The 14,586-nt window shown below is 31.1% G+C and overlaps 1 long non-coding RNA gene across 3 annotated transcripts; it reads right to left on the bottom strand.

Moving 5' to 3' along the window:
* Nucleotides 1-503: 503 nt before the first annotated feature.
* On the bottom strand, nt 504-14,127 carry LOC134724632 (uncharacterized). 3 transcript variants are annotated; one of them, XR_010108462.1, is made up of 5 exons: nt 13,945-14,127; nt 9,325-9,384; nt 8,570-8,724; nt 6,152-6,227; nt 504-2,316 (listed from the first exon to the last, which is right to left on the bottom strand). It is a non-coding gene; the product is annotated as an uncharacterized LOC134724632 (long non-coding RNA). The 3 variants fall into 3 exon arrangements; XR_010108460.1 differs by having other exon boundaries at nt 13,954-14,123; XR_010108461.1 differs by lacking the exon at nt 13,945-14,127 and adding an exon at nt 13,837-13,859.
* Nucleotides 14,128-14,586: the final 459 nt, after the last annotated feature.

The raw sequence follows: 14,586 nt of genomic DNA, 5'->3' as shown, positions 1-14,586 counted from the left end.
TGCATGATTTGTTGGAGAGTTGTTTCTTTGTAACCATTGTTCATTTTTGAAGGTCAGATTATCAATACTTGCTTAAATCCACGATCTCTGTTTGATCAAGGTCATTTACAACAAACAATAGTTCCACACACCAGATCTGAAAGTTGATAACATCTGAGAAACTGAATTGCTGGCTAGTATGAAAATTAATCATTGACCAATAAAACCATAAAAAAAGAGGTCAATGTCAGGTAAACCATAATGTACAGCCTGCCTGTAATGGAATAATCATTCCATACATCCATACATCAAATATACTGTTGACTTGCTGCTTACAACGTCCCAGAAAAAAATATGTGGTCAAGTTCATGTAGCTATCAGACTGATTTGTAATCATTTAATACACCAACTTAATATGATTCACAGACAAAAAGTGTGCAAACCTATAGTCCCCTTTGACTGTCTAACTAAGAGCCTAATAACTTGCATATAATTCTGGGTTCAAAGTAGTAATAATATTTTTTGGTACAAACTTTATTTCATTCAATGTCATTTCAAACAACATGAGTCACAAACATTACAAATAATAAATCATTCAGTTAATGTTCTTATTGCATCTATGATAAAAAGCAAAGAAAGTTTGTGAGGGCTTTTCCATTGAACTGAGAGTAGGTAGGGACTATCAAAATATCCCTACAATTAAGAACAATATTTTAGATAATTCTACATTATGATAAAAGATGCAAACTGAACTAGTGAAAATGCGAGCTACTGCTCACTGATGATATCCCCGTCACAAGTGGATAATATTAATAGTGTTAAAATATGCAAGTGTTTGGTAAACAGGAAGTTGTCGAGTGATGAATCTGAAAACGCATCACACGGTATAGCTGACTTATATAAATCCTGAAACCAAATTTCAGAAATCCTTGTATTGTAATTCTTGAGAAAAATGTGACGAAAATTTTCAACTTGGCTATCATGTGTAAAATCATACAAGTGTTTGGTAAACAGGAAGTTGTCAAGTGATCAATATGAAAACGCATCACACGGTATAGCTGACTTAGATAAACACTGAAACCAAATTTCAGAAATCCTTGTATTGTAGTTCCTGAGAAAAATGTGACGAAAATTTTCAACTTGGCTATCATGTGTCAAATCATACAAGTGTTCGGTAAACAGGAAATTGTCAAGTGATCAATCTGAAAACGCATCACACGGTATAGCTGACTTATATAAACCCTGAAATTAAATTTCAGAAATCCTTGTATTGTAGTTCCTGAGAAAAATGCGACGAAAAATATTCATGGGACAGAAGGACGGACGGACTGACGGACTGACAGACAGAGGTAAAACAGTATACCCCCCTTTTTTTTAAACGGAAAGCAGGGGTATAATTAAGACCCATGACCCAAGTTCAATAATTTAACTTCCCTCCCTGATACATTTTAATGGAATAACCCTCACAGAGAATATACAGCTAAAAAAAAACCAAAAAAACATTTCATACGTGTGATATTGTTACGAAGACATAAATTGAAATGTTTTACTTAAATATATGTAATTAATGTAAACACATGAATATTAAGTAAGTCAAGAGTATGGATAGTCATAGGAATGCACATAATAAGCGATACATTATTTTTTTTCTTTAATAAAAATGATATATAGTCAACATTATCATTAACACAATTTATGATGGAGTATGTGCTGTATAGATGTCTTATTTAGAATTTGAAATTTGTATGAAATGTTCTCAGACTTCAAAATAAATAATTATCACAAATGACAAAATCTTTTGAATCCAACAGAATAAAAAAAATTAGATTTGTTTTAGACTAATTAAAAAATTGGCAAACATGAATGTGTCCATTAAGTACAAGGATGCCCCACTCACACTATTATTTTATGTTCAGTGGACAGTGAAATGGGATCAAAAATCTAATTTGGCATTAAAGTTAGAAAGATAATATCATAGGGAATATGTGTTCTAAGTTGATTTCACTTCAACTTTATCAAAAAATACCTTGACCAAAAACTTTAACCTGGAGAGGGACAGACGGACAAAGGGGCGGACGAATGGACACATAGACCAGAAAACATAATGCCCCTCTACTATTGTAGTTGGGGCATAAACAATATCTAATGTGGTTAGATATTTGTTATTAAAGCTTCCTCTTATGAATAAATTTTACAAGATATATTTGTTTGTATAGCAGAGATAACAATGACTGCCAAAATTTAATGGTCATATACAAAAGAAATATTAAGTGCATTTCAAATATTAAATTCTTGCATATCTGTATCTTTCCTCTATCAATTTTCTTCTTAAATGACCTGAAAATAAAATCATTGTTTCATGGCTATTATAACATTTTTAATAAATAAAATGCAAAACAACCTGTTAAGTGCTAAAATTGAGTTTTTCAATTTGAATTATCAATCTATTTTAAGGTCAGTGCTAAAATTGAGTTTTCAATTTGAATTATCAATCTAATTTAAGGTCAAGGAACAGTAAATGGACTATTATACCACTGTCCCAGATTAGGGGAGGGTTTGAATTCTGCTAACATGTTTAACCCCTTCACATTCTCTTTGTAGTTGCCTGTCCCAAGTCAGGTGCCTGTAATTCAGTGGCTGTCATTTGTTTATGTGTTACATACCGATATTTGTTTTTTGTTCCGTGACCTTATTTATATTTGTTTTGCAACAGCAAAACTGAAATTTATGTATCAACGTCATATAGTTTTAAAAAAAAATCTATGGAGAAGAATTAGAGATTTGATGAATTTTAAGACAGATTTTGGATGATTTTTGCCGATTTTAAGGGCTTTCTATACAAATGTTCACTCATATTGAAAGATTTCAATCAGTAAATATTTCAAATGATAAATGAGATAAATGCATAACTTTTTCGGTTTCCACTAGAGCCAGAGTTCTATACATGCAAAATTTGACTGAAATCTGTGACATAGCCCATTTAATGTAACTTGACTTTAATAAAGATTTTTTCACATCTCCCCTCTGACTATAGAATCCATCTGCAATAGAAAGTTAAATTTGCAAAAACTTATCTATGAAGAGTATACAAAAATAATGTTACCTACAGATAGTAAAATGTAAAATTGAAAATGGGGATTTTTTTAAAGAAACAACAACCTGACCAAAGAGCAGAAAGCAGCCAAAGGCCACCAATGGATCTTCAATACAACAAGAAAATCCCACAACCTGAAGCGTGCTCTTAATAGCTGTTTCTTAAACAAAAATATTTACTAGTTCAGTGATAATGGACGTCATACTTAACTTAACATTTGTTTTCGTTCCAATAATGAAATTTCATGTCTATCCAGAATAAACAGGTAGACATTTCAATGTGTGGTTTATCATTAACATCTACATCATTAGGTCTCTGGTGGAGAATTGTCTCATTGGCAAACTTAACACCACATCTTTTCTTTTTGATACGTTTGTCTGTACCATACACATAGAACAAGGGTAAAACCTGGATTGGAGTAATATAGATTCTATCACAGGGTTTTTTGTGTTTTAATATCAACTTGAAATAGATTTTTTTTTATATAAAAACATAAAGGGCTGCTCTAGAAAATACTATGTCCCGTCCCCCAAGAAAACATATAAAGGCTGTTCCAGAAAATATTATGCCCCCTCCAGGGAAGGTTATTAAAAAAAATTATGTATTTAAGAAAAAAAATATGTGGGTGGTTGTATTATGCATTATACTTTCATATCAAAATAAAACTTTAATATGTATGATATCATTGTATTACAATTTCAGGATATATGTGATAATTAAAATGTTATGCTTCAACAAAATTAAAAACAAAGGTCAAATGTTAAAAATAGTGTTGTCTCGTACAAGACTTAGAATATATTTGTCAAAGTAGGAATTTAAAAATCTGTAAAATTTCAAAAATATTTTTTGATTGCTGTAGTTTTTAATTTATTTTGTGAAGAAGAATATTGTCAAGGTTAGAAACTTGCTTTTAAAAGGGATAACAGATATTATATGTGATGCACCAAAAACCCACCGGATGACAAGCTTGATTGTTTGTTGCTTTACGCCATATTAGCACAGAAAGGCTATATCGCGGTGACCAGATGACAAGATATTTTTTACTTTGTTTGATATTTAGTTTCATGGTGTCCTTATACTTATGAAATGAACAAAGAAACTAAAAAAATGTGTAAGGGTTCCGCGGAACCCAGTGTCTCGCCTACTTTTGCTGTAACTCCCAGGCTCAACAAAAATGAGGAAAAAAAATATAAATATTCCTCTTGATACTATCTTTTGATTGTAAGAAGCTATTGTCCAAGTTTGGTAAAAATTTCAGGATAGTTTATGAATCGAATAAATGTTTTAAAAACTGTAACTGCAGACTGTATGTAATGTTAACTGGAAGAAAAACTAAGTCCATTTATAAGTAAAATACAGATACACTGGTACAAACCCAGGATAGTTAAAGAAAGTTATTAAAATTTCAAAAACTTTAACCACAGAGTGAATGTAATGTTTCCCCGCAGAAAAACTAAGTCCATTTATAGGTAAAAAACAGAATAAATGGAATTTTATTTTTGCAAACCATTTATAAATAAAATACAGAAAAAATAGAATTTTAATTTTACTAAATTTCTTTATGGATACTATCTTATGATCATAAACAAGCTTCTGTCCAAGTTTGGTAGAAATCCAGTATAGTTTAAGAATGAAAATTTAATAACTTTCTTAAACCACAGAGTGAATTTTTGTGGACGCCGCCGCCGACGCTTGAAAGTAGGATCGCTTAGTCTTGCATTTTGGACTAAAGTCGAAGGCTCGACAAAAATGTGAGGTTGTCAGGTGTAGGACCTGTCTTGCATAAGTTAGTGATTCACATAAACACATACCTAATTCTGTCCCAAACAAAGAGAAACATTTAATACAGTTTCAAGTTTCATAAATTTTGACACCAGAAACTAGACCATTTTTCATATTTAAATTTTCATTACATCTATACAGGTGTCATATGTGGAGCAGGATCTGCCTACCCTTCTAGATCACCTCCTTTTTTTAATAGGGTCAGCTTTAGTGTTACATGTTTTATGCAATATTGGTTGTCTGTTGGTCTTTTAAATTTTTCTTTGGTACCTTTCGCTTCTCTTCTATTATAGCTTTTATTATAATATAAAGGGGGCTCGCAGGTCTGAATCAATTTTTTTTTTAAATATAGGATTTCGCTATTCTTTTCTATAAATAAACTTTATCCTAATCTTAAAAGAAAATTTAAATAAAAATATGGGGTTCCCGTTTATTTAAGCTCATAATCTGCTTTTGAAAGAAGCATGTATTTCTGTTAAGGTACTTTTTTTCTGTTGAACTAATAGGAGAAAAAAAGGTAAAATCAAAAGAAAAAAAGAAAGAAATAACAGAAATCGCTTAAATTTTTCAATAGTTTAGTATAAGTACAGTTCATTTGAAAACAATAATAAAAAATAAAGGTCACCGATGAGTTAAAAGTTATTTCAGTTTGTTTTTTTTTAAATGACATTTTTTCACCAAGGGGAGATAATTTGGAGCATTTTCAATGATATAAACATTTTAAAAGTCATCTGGGGCCAAAACAAATTGTTTTTTTTTGGTTGATTTTTGTACAATATCATAAAGTAACACTAAAAGTGTAATAAATAAAATTTGAAATGAAAAAAAAATGTTTCAATGGTTACTGATGTATTTGTACCCTCGAGCCTCCTTAAAAGGAAAATGCAATAAAAAAACCAAAACAAATGGTTAAAATCAATCTTGAAGTGAAATGTCTCCTAAATATTACTGCAATTTTCAAAATTTCTCTACCATTTTTAAGACAATAAACATAACCTGAATTTGCCCTTCTGTTCTATTTTTAACCATGCATGGCAACTATGATGGTTAGTAGCCAGGTCCTTGGACAAGATATCCGAATGATGATTGTATACCAGTTTGGTTATATTTGGCTCAGTAGTTTCAGATTAGATTTTTGTAAAAGTAACCAGACAATTACGACAGACTTCAAGTGATGAGAAAAGCTCACTTGACCCTTTGGGTCAGATGAGCTTAACTGAAATGATTCATCTATCAGCCAACACATATAGACAATGAAAACATTTGTATGAATTTAACACTTATTATAGATATTACCATATGGAGAAAATCCAAGCAACACTGACAGTCTTTAATGCATGTTTTGCTTGTCTAAATTACTATAACCATTCACCTAAAAATAACAAAGAAACAATAACATGATAGCAAATTAATTAAAGTTGATAAATAAAGAGAAAAATAAAAAGTAATAAATGTGGATTTCTTGAATTAAATAAGTCAGTTTCCAATGGGAAACTCTATGCAAGAATGTAAGCCAAAGGGGAGATTTCTTGTTACATTGTTAATATTTCTTGGTTAAGTGCTCACAAGTTAAATCAATTAAAATGTGTATGTTTCTGTCTCAAATCTGGAACCAGGAGACTAATATTCAGTGGTTTGTTTCCATTAAAATTGTTTTTCTATTTATTCTATCATTAATTTAGCCATTACTTTTTCTAATTTAGTCTTTTACTACTCATGGTTGAAGGCATTACTTATTGTCCCTTCTACCCAAATCAATTGTGACTAGTTGTCACATTGGTAATCATGCCACATCTCTATCTTTTCAAACCTCTTTAGAAGTTCCTGTACATGTATAAAGTCTGTATCATATGAAAAAAAAACAAATATGAGTACAAATGTATATGTTAATCATATGTTGTTTTCAGAGCCCAGAAATTTAGAAATGATCCGGCAGGTAAACTTATTGATCCTTTAAATAAACTCATTTAAACAATTACCAAATCAAAACTGTAATAAGTTCTTTGAATTTTGTTTTTATTGGAAATAATATTGATTTGTTATTATTTAATGAAAATCGAACTATAGTTATATACCTAATAATAAATACAGATTTATGGATCTTACAATCTGTCAATACCTGTATCTTGGCATTGCACAAGTTTTTGTTTTTCTCTGTTTATGACACCTGTTCACTAAATCCATTAGATGGTGCATGTGTATTGATTGACAAATCAGTCTAAGATGCATGATTCTTTTTATAAGTTGTTATTGGCTTTGAACTAACTAGCTGTCAGTAACTGTAAACATTTGTTTTTCACTCATTTTTTTGTACATTAATTTGGCAGGTTTTTTTCTATTTTTTTGTTGGGATGTACAAGTACCCATCCATGTCAACTTTCTGTTTTTTGATAGATGTATTTCTATTTGTATCCATGAGCTGAGTTAATTTTTTTTCAACTGTGTTATTATGTTGTATTGTTTAACCACTTTTCCAGGTTAGGGGAAGGGTTAGTGCCTTCAAACTAGTTTAACCCTTCACAATCAAATGTGCCTGTCACAGGTCAGGAACCTGTAGTGGATTTTTGCTGCTGTGACTGTGTTACATATATTTTTTTACATAAATTAAGCCATTATTTTTCTCGTTTGAATTGTTTTACATTTTTTGTTTTGAGGATTTTTATAGCTGCCTATGTGGTGTTGGTTTTGTTCTTTGTTGAAGGCTTACGGTGACATATAGTTGTTAATTCTGTGTCATTTTAAGCCCGACAAAGTTTTAAACGTTTTGCTTAATATCTTTATTTCAAATTATTTAAATAATTTCTGTACAGTTGTAAGACATAAAAGTGTCCTGTGAAAAAGTGTCCATGTGGACAATTTTTCATAGATTTTTGGTATTTAATAATGTCCATTGCCATGAAATATTGTCCCTCAAGTGGACAGATTTTTACTGCAAAAGTTATGAAATAGTGTCCACCTACAGGACAAGTTGTCATAGAAGTGGCTATTAAATTGTGACCTCCAAGGGAAGTAATACAAAGGTCATTAACAAGTTTTATTACACTTGAATATTAATAAAAATCCAAAGGATTGATTGACATTGATTAATATACAAATGTTAACAAAAAAATAAGGATGGAAGTGAATAGAGAGAACTTAAAGTTTTAAGAAATACCAAGCTAACGATAATGACAATGAAAGAAGAACAAAAAGGAAGAAGAGTGTAAAGTATAACATCAAATGTGAAGAACTTTACTATATTTATTATGAGAAGAAGGCAATAGAAATTATAGAATTTTGGTATTAAACACTGTCCATTGCCATGGAATGCTGTCCCCTAAGTATACAGCATTTTTCAGCAACAAAGATAATTATGAGTGCCAATGAGACAACTCTCTGTCAAGGTTACAATGTATTAAAGTTCGCAATTATTGGTTAAAAAATGTCTAGTAATAACAAGGCAATAGACATCATTTAATATTTTGATCATACCAAAAAAATGTCCTAATGGACATAATGTCCTGAAAATAGTGTCCACCTGTACAAAATTATAGTATTAAATAATGTCCATGTTCATAGCATTTTTCATTCATGAGGACATATATTTTCATAGGAAATTGTGTCCAGGACACATTTAAATAAGTAAATTTTGTCCATGTATTTACTATGAAATAAAGTCCTGTGGACATCATTTCATGGGAGACAATATTAAATCCTACACAGTATGTGGTTTACCATAAAACATCGTCTCATATGTGAATTGTTGGTGTTCTATTGTTATTCTTTGTCAAATTGTCTGTGAATTGGTCATACAGTGTCATACAGTATTGCTGCCAGATGGGACAGTATCTTGCTCTTTACTTCATCAAAAACTTTAAGGGCATCTGTACCTAAAAAATAAACATTTTCATGTATGTGAATAGTTATCAAACTTTCAATAATTTAGAGGGATTTTTTACCCAAATCATTACAATATTATCTTTGAAAAAAGCAATATTAGTACACAATGTACTACTGGAATTTATTCAAGAAATAAATAAGAAACAGTCAGAAACAATCTGTCAACACCTTATGGTGTTTATACATATATCTCAACTTGTTCGATGTGCTCCTGTATACTAGTACATGTACATGTATTGTAACAATACATTTGATTTTAATGAAAGAAATTTTAATCTCTGAATTACTGAAAATTGTTACACCAAAGTTCTTGATATCACAAACAAGTCAAAACATTTACAAAATGTTATCATTGAACAAGGACATCATTCGTAATTAAAGATCAACATGTAGACATCTTATACTTTCAGGTATTTCACATCCAATATTTTATGGCAATATTCTGTACCAAGCAATGAACTTGAACAAGGAGGATCTGAATTAAGGTCATTTCCTGAAAATTTGGAAGCAAGCTGGAGTCCAGATGTAGGTTTTGTATCCTGTTTAATTATTTATGATGACCTGAACACCTTTCTTTAATTTCCTTTTACCTCTTTCATATGTAACATGGGCATAATGTCTGCCTCTTTTCCTAACCAAAGGCATTTTATCTAAAAATAAAAAAAACAGACATGAATTCATCATACTTTACAGACAGGACTTCCTCAGTAGGGAAAAAAGCTATTGAAAATGACATGTTGCAATATTTTTTTTTGCAGTTCTGGGTCTAGATAATTTAAGTTTAGCGCATCTTGAATTAATAAGCCCACAATGTCACAGTCACATCGAACATTTATAAAGATAAAACATGGTCCATTGAATTGGAAAAGTGCAAATTAAAAGCTGATGCTTATAAAACACTACCTAAATGACAGATTCTAATGAATATATAAGGGGCAATAGCCTAAATTTCTGTTACCCTGATGATAATTTCAGGGCAGGTAGACCTTGACCTAACTCCTTCTCTCATTTGCTCTAAATGCTTTAGTTTTTGAAATAAATAATTATTCTGATTTGCTCTAAATGCTTTAGTTTTTGAAATAACTAATTATTTAGCCAAAAACTGCATTCTACCCTATATTCTATTTTTAGCCAAGGTGGTCATGTTTTTCGGGAAAACAGAAAATAAAACATAAACTTTATTGGAGATACCCTAATTATAATTCACCTCAAGTTTGGTTGAAATTTGGTATTAATATTGATTTTGTTATCAGTAAACTAAAAGCAAACTAACATTTTTGTTATATACATACACACATTCATGGATTTTACAATCTGTTAATTGATACCCGTATCTTGGCATTGCACAAGGTCATGTTTTTCTCTGACTGTTTATGACGTCTTTACACTAAATCCATTTGATGTTGATGTTTTAGATGCATGATTTTTTTTATTATAGCGAACCAAATGAAAGTTTTCCAGAGTCGTCTGCTCTTTACCAAGGTATTTAAACTTTTGCAAGTTTACCTGTCCCATTGAATCAATACAATAGGTTTTAAAATTGTTCTCTGTGTAGTTTATTCACTTGGACATTTAAATTTCTTCTAGGAGAAATCTATCACTCATTGATTAATTTGCCTGACCAAAAAAATATCTTCTTTGTTGATTGAAATACATGTATAAACTCACCTAAACTGCATGTGATACAATATTTATTCAGTATCAATAATATATTTTCCATCTGTTCAATATAACTTTATAATATAATATAAATTAAGCACTGATTTAATTATAAAAAGTTTATTTCTGATTTTTTTTAAGTACTGCATGCTATTATGTTTCAAAAGAATCTGCATGTTTTTCATGGTTCTTCAGTTATAAAAAAAACATTTATGAAGACCTTTATTTAAACATTATCATTTTAAGTTTTTATTTGTGAACAGACTATAAAAAATAGCAAATTTTAATAGGTAAAATGTTGAAAATTGATCATCAGAAATCAACTTTTAATTTTTAAATCAGTGTTTATATCAGACAAATTGAAAATGTCTTATTGATTGAATAAATACAACATCACATGCAGTTTAATAATTACTTATTTGTACATGTATTTCCATCATTGACAGTTCAATTTTTTGTTCAGGTAAATTAATCAGTGAGTGATAGATTTCTCTTGCAAGGAATTTAAAGGTCCCATTGAATAAACTAAACAGAGAACAATACCTGTTGTATTTGTTTAATGGGACAATAGAACTTACAAAAGTTTAAATCGACAGGTAACTTGCAGGTGAATCTGTGGAAAACTATGATAGGCTTCGCAATAAGTGTAATTGGCTTTGAACTAGCTGTCAGTAACTGAGAGTACTCACAGATCTGTACTAATGGTCTTTTTGTTGTTTGGATGTATAAGTGCCCAGCCACTTTCACTCTGTTTTTGTTAGATATACTTCTATTTGTATCCATCTGATGAGTTTTTAAAGCCTTTTTCAACTGATTTTTATAATTCGTTTCAATGTTGTACTATTGCACCACTGTTCCATGTTAGAGAGGGTTGGGATCCAGCTAACATGTTTAACACTGTCACATTATGTATGTATGTGCCTTTCCCAAGTCAGGAGCCTGCAATTCAGTAGCTGTTGTTTGTTGCTGTGTTACATATTTGTTATATGTTCATTTACTTGTAAATTAATTAGGCCGTTAGTTTTCTCGTGTGAATTGTTTTACATTTGACATTTCTGGGCCTTTTATAGCTGACTATATACTAGCGTTTATTATCACTGAACTAGTATATATTTGTTTAGGGGCCAGCTGAAGGACGAATCCGGGTGTGGGGATTTCTCGCTACATTGAAGACCTGTTGGTTATTTTCTGCTGTTTTTTTTTTTTTATGGTCGGGTTGTTGTCTCTTTGACACATTCCCCATTTCCATTCTCAATTTTATGTAGTATTGGGTTTGCTCAATGTTGAAGGCTGTACAGTGACCTATAGTTGTTTATTTCTGTGTCATTTGATCTTTTGAGAAGAGCTGTCACATTGGAAATTATACCACATCTTCTATTTTATATTATGATGAACAAATTGTGCAAAATTGTCTTTAAAGGGAAATAACTCCTTAAAGTGGTCAATTGAAAGTTTTGGTCTTTTAACTTTGCTGAACATATTTGCTGTTTACAGTCTTTATCTATATAAATAATAATCTAGAAAATAACCAAAAACAGCAATTTTTCCAAAATTTACTTTATAAATGTAGTGGCAGCAACACAAAAATGGGTTGTTCCATTCATCTGAAAATTTCAGGGTTGATAAATCTTATTTGCTCTTAATGCTTCAGTTTTTATAAGTATAAGACAAAAACTGCATTTTTACATAGATGTTCTATTTAATTTTTAGCCATGGTGGCCATAGTTTTTTTTACGAAACACAAAATAAAACAATAAGGATCATTTTGAATAAGTTTGCCTGCAACTTGTTCAGTAGTTTCAGGGAAGAACATTTTTCAAAGCTCAAAAACATAATAAACAAATTGTTTAAAATTGCCTTTAAAGGCCAATAACTCCTTAACCCTTTCCTCCATAATGACGCTTTTTGACGCCACCCCCTTTACTCCATAATGACGCCTTGTGACGCCTGTGTAGGACCTCAGATGAAACACTTTGACTACAAAATGTCTGCATCAGACTTGAAAAAAAATGTATCCAATATGAAAAGGATATTCATGAGAATATCTGATTTGAATTTCATTGATGAAATGTTCATTTTCACAGAGCATTAATACTTTAAACCTGATGATTTTTTTTTATTGAAAAAATCCTATGCGAATCAAGTATGTAAGAAAAAAAAATCCATGGAGGAAAGGGTTAAGGGATAAATTTGGTCATTTATACATAATTGACTTATTTGTAGATCTTACTTTGCTGAACATTTTTGCTGTGCACAATCGTTATCTATAATAATAGTCAAGAAAATAACCAACAATTGCAAATGTTCCCTAAAATCTAATACATTGTACTAATATATTGGCAGCAACCCAACAATCAGTTGACAGGTTTGTCTGAAAATTTCAGATACATAGATGTAAAGCTAATCAAAAATTTTAGGCCATGACAGATTTGCTCTTAATGCCTTAGTTTTCAGATATAATCCAAAATCTACACATGTTTAACCCCGCCACATTATTAATGTATTTGTCTGTCCCAAGTCAGGAGCCTGTAATTCAGTGGTTGTCGTTTGTTTATGTTTTACATATTTGTTTTTTTCTTTCATTTTTTAACATAAATAAGGCCTTTTGTTTTCTCTTTTGAATTATTTTACATTGTCTTATCAGGGCCTTTTATAGCTGACTATGCGGTATGGGCTTTGTTCATTGTTGAAGGCCATTCGGTGACCTATAGTTGTTAATTTCTGTGTCATTTTTGGTCTTTCGTGGATAGTTGTCTCATTGGCAATCATACCACATCTTCTTATTATATTGTTGTACAGTGATTTCCACTGAGAATAGGCGGAGACAATGTGACCTGATTGCATGCGGACTAGTCCAAATAATTATAACGTCTTGAAAGGCTATTATAATTTTTTCTTTGACGCCTTACTTCACTACCCACGGACTATATATATAACACAGCTTGCAGACTTCCTCTAGTAATGGACTTCTGGTATCATATACTCAGGTGTGTAGCCTAAATAACCCTTATTAATAATACAATCTTAAAAGATATCATGAATATACATATGTACCAGTGGTGGATCCAGAGGTTGGAATCTCCCCCCCCCCCTTTTTGATGATCAATGCATTTGAATGGGGGACGTATATTTGTACAATGCTTAAAATTGGTTAATTGATAACCCCAAACTTCCTTCAACAACACGCATGACAGCTGACAGATCCAATGCCATAAGTCATGTACAATAAAACAATATCATATCTCTCTACAATCGGAAGTTTAAGAGTACACCATTTGTAAAGGGTATCAGTAACGAGAATCAGTACCAATTTTCGAAGGGCAGCGAGCTCTCACATATAAGGGACTATTAGCCTATTGGTCCACAAAAAAAAATACACAGACCGCAAGAATTTGTATAGTTAGTAACTATACAAATCCTTGCACGTTGCTCGAGCTTTTTACCGATTTCACGAAACTATATCCCCATTATGCAGACTAAGCAATCTCGATCATCAAGGTGTTATTGTCGACTGAATTCTAATTTATAGTATAATTTATATAATTTATAACTGTATTCACTATTTATCTGTTTTTTTCCTGTCAATATACTGTCATTACTGGTCTTCGTGATAATGGCGACAGGCTTGCTCAGCTTCCCTTATAAAACCATATAAAAGTTAAAACGGATGCGGTAACGTCTTACAGTTATGCTGGGGAAGTACGGATTATGACACTTATTATTGCTTCTATAAGACATTTGTTAGACCGTATGGTCCCACGGTCTTAATTTGTTAGTTATATAAGAAGGCTAAAAAACCTAATAAATTTCTTATATTATAAGCTAAAAGGTATAGGATTGGGTGACAATTCAGTTATGGCAATTGTCATTCATGATCATTATTATTGGCATTAATCAATTTTATTCAGCAATATATCACCAACAAATCAAAAATTGACAGGATGCAGTTTTTTTCTGACTCTTAGAATACTATTGCATTTGTATTCGCGAGAATATAAAGTAAAGATCGAAGAATAGTATCTGCAAGTCGAGCCAAAAAAAAATGAAACATAAGACAAAAAGTAAGTCACAGAATTATTATAACAGTCACATTTTCAGTTGACAAAACATAAAAAAAGACTTAACATTAGTGAAATAACGGTCCGTTGCATGCCTGTTTTACATGACGTTGAATGTCAGTCAGTTATATTTTG

This window comes from Mytilus trossulus, chromosome 7 (genome assembly GCF_036588685.1).
Source record: "Mytilus trossulus isolate FHL-02 chromosome 7, PNRI_Mtr1.1.1.hap1, whole genome shotgun sequence".
Lineage (NCBI taxonomy): Eukaryota > Metazoa > Mollusca > Bivalvia > Mytilida > Mytilidae > Mytilus > Mytilus trossulus.
Note: the sequence above shows the minus strand (reverse complement) of the source record. Positions and strands in the feature narration are given on the sequence as shown.